This window comes from Manis javanica, chromosome 9 (assembly GCF_040802235.1).
Source record: "Manis javanica isolate MJ-LG chromosome 9, MJ_LKY, whole genome shotgun sequence".
Classification (NCBI taxonomy): Eukaryota; Metazoa; Chordata; class Mammalia; order Pholidota; family Manidae; genus Manis; species Manis javanica.
The window spans coordinates 5,244,686-5,250,376 of NC_133164.1; positions in this window are offsets into that span (position 1 = coordinate 5,244,686).

Below are 5,691 nucleotides of genomic sequence, written 5' to 3' on the forward strand. Positions count from 1 at the left end.
CAAGAGGACTAAAAGCCATGAAAGAATAAGGCAGCATTGAGTGAGTACATTTAGGCAGAACCCTTGAATTTAAGGCAGCATTTAACTCGCTGCTCTGATGAGCCGTGCTTGAGTCAGGCAGCAGCTAGTTCCCTTGTAAAATTTAATGTACGTATTAATAAAATGGGGATGGTTGAGAGACCCACTCTCTGGTTATGTCCCTGATCGTCCATGCAGGCTGATACTTAGTGCTTAAGTCCTGATACTTACATGCTATTTCCTTTCTTTTCACCAAGCCAACTCCGACTTCTCCTTCAGGGCTTAGCATGCATGTCACTTCCTTGGACCCTCCCCAGACTTCTTGCCCTCCCCCGGGACTGCCTCCCTCTGCTCAGCGCTGCTGGAGCTCATTACTTCCTCAGCTACTAGCTTTTGAAGTCTTTCTTCCTGACCAGTCTGCAAATCCCTCAGGGCAGGGAGTAAGTATCTCTGTCCTGTTCCAGCCAGGATCCTGACACCCAGCAGCTGTTGGAATGTCTGTGGGAGGAAGCACACCCTAACCCAGGTCTTGTTAGCAGTTGTCACCTACAGAGAACCTGAGATTCCAGAGGGCTCTGCTTTCCCAGTCCGGCTCTCTCCCAGGTCCACTGTACCTAATTCCTTTTGTTCATGGAGGAATGACTCGCCAGAAACATTCTGGAGGAGAAGAAAAAGAAGTCTAGAAATTAGAGTCCCCTCACATTATATAATTATTTGTTACGCGCATAGCGAGCGCTTGGTGGGATACAAAATTGCCGAAAACTTTTCCTGCTTTTAAAGCTCAGAGCCTGCTTGGGGGGAAAGGTAGTAAAAGTTACTTAAAATGTTGAAACAAGTGTTATAAGAGACATGCATTCATATGACCATGGCAGCCCTGTGTATGGTGCAGAGGGTTCCAGGACTGTCCCAGTGAGTAGGTGTGGCACATATGAGGTTGAGTCCTTACAGCTACAGCGGGGCTTGGCCAACCATGGCCCATGGGTCAAATCTGGCCCACTGCCCTTTGTGTGTTCTGGGGACTAAAAATGTTTTTTATATATTTCAATGGTGGGGAAAAAAACTGAAAAAGAAATAATAACTCATGACATATGTGAATTATATGAAATTCGTATTTCAATATTTGTGAAGTTTTATTGCAACACAGTCATGCCCATTCATTCATGTCCGACAGCAGGGTAGTTTTAACTATATGGTTATACTTCAAATTATGAAAATACTCATTATTTGCCCATTTATGGGAAAAAAATGCTGCTCCCTGAATTAGATGAAGCAGCACAGGAAAGCCTTACCTGCAAGCGGTTCAGTTTGATTGGAGTATGAGTGTGAGTGTGTATGTGCGTGTGGTGGTCGGGGCTGTGAATGTGTGCAAGGGGGTGGGGATACATGAGGAAATAAGGTCAAAGAGAGGGGCAAGGCGCGATCTTGGGTAGATTCGTACATCAGGCCAGAGGCCAGATCTCTTCTCAGGTAGTGGGCAGCTAGGGAGGGAATTCAGCAGGAGAGGAACCAGCTCAGACTGGCGTGTTAGCCAGCTAACCTCTTGGTAATTTGTAGGTAGGTAAAGATCATGAGACTTTAGCACACTTGATAATTAATCTTGCAATTATCATTAAATTATCATATTTTTTATGTTTCTGCTAAAAATGTACTCAATCAATAGCACGAACTATTTTCCCTTTATTCTTTCAAGAAATTCTTTAGAAACCGTTATCTTTGTCATGAAGATAACTCTTGTTAGCTAGAGGACACATGTAGAGTCTTAGCATTTTCATGGGGAAGGTGCTACATTTTATGTTACAACACAGCTGTGAGTCACAATCTTTCTATTCTTTGTTTGTTTGTTTCTAGAGCAATGTGCCAAGAGTATGCCCAGCCCATAATTCTGGAAGACTTCTCTCCATCTTTCCTCAAGGATTCCTTAGACTTCAAAGAAGCCCACTTACAGATAGCTGCCAGGAGGAATAGGCCCCAGATGGGGATGCTATCAGCATCCACGTGTTGCACCTCTGGAAATGCTCATATCTTAAAATTGCAGTTAGCATGTTATAGTTGCCTTTTGGGGCCCCTTTGAGGTGTATAGCTTAACTGTTAATTTCGTACTTCAAAGAGAGCAGTTCGTGAATGCAGCTGCAGAGCATTTAAAACAGTATCCCCACCAGTGTGGTCTCCTCCGGTTTTGCCCTTAAAATAACAAAAATCAAATATGAACCTGTGGTCATGAATAGTTAGGACAGTAGTATTTCTAGAACAGAAGACCCTCTATGTTGCATTTCATCTAAGAACAACCTTTCTCTTTCTTTTAGATGATATTTGTAAGGTTTAACTGCCGCTATCATTCAGGGAAGTGTTCATGTTGATGAGGAAAAGATGACATATAAATATCAGTGTCTTTGATGGAAAGAAAATGTGGAAGAAGATATGGTATAGATTTCCTTGCATGTGAGATCCAGTGGGTGGGAGGAAATGAAAGGTTAAGTTGTAAAGCATTCTGTGGGCTGTGTTTGCCAGTAATTTTCTCTTCATTGATCTTTTACTTATTTAAAAAAAATGACAGTTTTTAAGGACAGAGCAACAACTTAAAAAACATTAAAAGCTGTTTTTTAAATAAGTTATGTATATTGTTAAAGTTATGTGGAAACATTCTGTAAGTAATATGATTTTGTTATGTGAGCCAGCATCAAATAATGAATTATAATTATTGTTCACGTTAATTCATTGAAATTTTCTAGAACATGTCTCTGAGGGGTACAGAGACCTTATATACTTTGTCACCATTATCTGCAAAATATCATGCCTCTAATATGTGGTCTTGTCAATTGTATAGTTTGTACACAATGTTCATTGCTTTTTACCTGGGTATGAAGGAGCAGTGTGGTCACCTACCTTTGAAGAATAACAAAACAGGAAATATAGGAGAAATAATGGTAAAAGTATGTGGCATTTTAACACTGTTTGAAGTTTAGATTTGTAATAATTTTTACTTAGGAACAAATCTGAAATGATGGACTACAAAAGGTTAGTACTGGTAAACTTAACAGTTAAGACTCTTTGGGGTTATAAATTATAGAATAGCTAATTTAAATTGTCTCAAGCAAAAGGGGTATCAATCCACTGCCTCATTTAACTCAACATCCAGTGTTGGCTGGATGCATGGGCTTAAAAGACATGGTGAGGTTTCAGTCCTGATTCCTTCTTTTCTTGATTTCCCTTCTGTGGTCACAGGATGGCTGCCAGCAGATCCTACATCATGTCAGTCGTTCCTGTGTTACTGAGGGGGCAGAGGAAGAGTCTGCTCAGTACTTCCAGCACAAATGTCACTGCCTGTCATTGCCCTGGAAAGGGGAAGACAATGTGCTGATGGCTCAGGCTCGCCCACGTTCTCCACGGTGATCCTGAGCAAGGAAACCGAGGGTGGTGGAGGGGGTGCACTTCTAGACAAAAATCTTGTATGCTGGAAGGTTGGCAGATGCTCCCTAGAGTATCTATGCAGAAAGGAGATTTTTGGCAATTCCTGGTTCAGGGCTCACCATGAGGGTAGCAAAGAATGAGGCTGATGAAATCAAGAATTATTGCTCAGAGACAGTTAGGATTTGGTGTTTGCCTCCTCTGTTCCAAGGAGACGGACCCACACTTTTCCTTGGTTTTTCCCCAAGGAGTGGGACCCAAAGGGAAAAGCTGTGGACTGGTGCTGAAGACCTGAGAAATCTGGGTGGGGAGAGCCTGGAGGACAGTGCAGAGCAGGTTCTGACACCCGTGTGGTCACCCAGGGCCCTGCACCCAGAAGGACCCACACTGGGCTTGATGCTCTGTTGTCACCATCTTGAGTTTCTAATTTTTGATCAAGAGGCTCTGCATTTCATTTTGTACCAGGTTCTGTAAATGATGTAGCCATTCCTGGTGGAGGGTCAGTGCCACCCTGGGAGCTGGAAGAACAGGAGGAAGCCATGGGGAGGGAGCAGCCTGCGGGTTGCTGGTGCAGCGGCCTGTCAGGGGGCACGGCCTGCCAGCAAAAAGAGGTCAGAAGGTGTCACCCACGGGAAGCTGGGGGCACCTTCGGTGACAGCCAGAGAATGAATTTTGACCTCATGAAGAGAACTTTGAGGAGGGATCTCCATTTGGGGTGGTGTCCCCAAAGAACTCACAGGATTGCTAAGTCCAGAGAGCATTGGTGACTGAGCAGAACCTTTGGGTCCACTCAGCCTCCCGCCTCCCCTGGTCCACTCCAGCCTGGGCAGGGCCGGAGGGCAGCCTGGTGGGAACAAGGGTAGGACAAGAAAGGGAGGCAGCCTTGAAATGGAGCAGCTAACCTTCCCCACCGCAGGCCCCCCAGAGCCGGCCCCGGGGTGGGGAGAAGGACAGGACCGTGTCACCGGTTTAGACATTTCAATGACTGCAATTGAGCTATTTTTATTATTAAAAATGTCCCAAGGACTTTCCTTACCTGAGATTGATGAGGAATAGGAACAGCAGGCGACCCGTTTGGGATGCCACCTGGGGGTCGGAGCACTGCACAGAGGGCGTCTCGAATGGGCAGCGTGAGAAAGCGGGCGCTGCCCTTCCCTTGCGGGCATTGGCACCCCGCTCTTTCCGACCAGCAAGACGGCTGTGCAACATCTACTCTCGCAAATCACAGAAGCAGTTTTACTCAGAAGACAGTTATCTTGGTCTCGTCTTCGAAAGAATTAAAGCATGATGTTAAAACGTCTTTAAATGCAAAATTTTGATTACCATCATAAAATAAACTGTGCATTAATATTGAGAAAATATTGTATGAAGATGTGGCCTCCAAAAATGTCCATCCCTGGTGGTCAGTGGGATTTGGTCGTAAAGGAAAACCCTCCACGCTGTTTGGACCTCAAACTAGAGCCACCTTTCAGCTTGACGGTGAGTGACGCTCCGCTGCGGTCACGCACCCTATCAGGCTCAGACCTGTGCTGTTAAAGAGAGGAAATCAAAGGGACTAATCAGAAAGTCATTCAAAGGACGTTAAGGCTGTGACAGAAACTCGTCATGAGGCAGTTCACAGGTTAAGCCAGCCTGCTTCATGGACTCACAGGGACATCTAAGGAAAGTGGTTAGGAAACTACCTGCTGTGCCCAGGTATTGGAAGTCAGCCTTAGCCATACATTTCCTTGTTCTCATTAGCTTGGGTTACAAACGGAGCAATGTTTGAATCCCTTGGGTAAGTCAACTTCCTCTGTTTTCCCAGCAACTTCCATGTGAAGTAAGAGAACTTCTGTAATCAGTAATCACCCATTTTATTTCTGTTTTACATAATTTCACCATGAAAGACAAACTTATCCATGATCTCATAATTACCTATCTTGTCCTGTAGAACAATACTTTCTTTGTTGTAACAAAACATTCTTCTAAGGATTTGGTAAAACTGGTTGAGCAGGTTCCCCTCTAGAGCGGGAACCAACTCAAACGGTAGCTCCCAGATGGAATCTCAAGTATTTATTTTCACATATGAGTAGGAAAACATTAAGTATGTGAACAGGGAACTTTTTTTTATTTGAATATTCAAAGGTAGCATGAAATGGATGTCTAAACAAAATACCTCGGGTATTTGGTGATCAATCAAGACAGAGAAGCTCAGTGCTTGGAGTCTAAGGACAGACCGCAGCTGCCCCAACTTCAGCCAGGTAACTACAGGTTTATCTCATCTGCTTC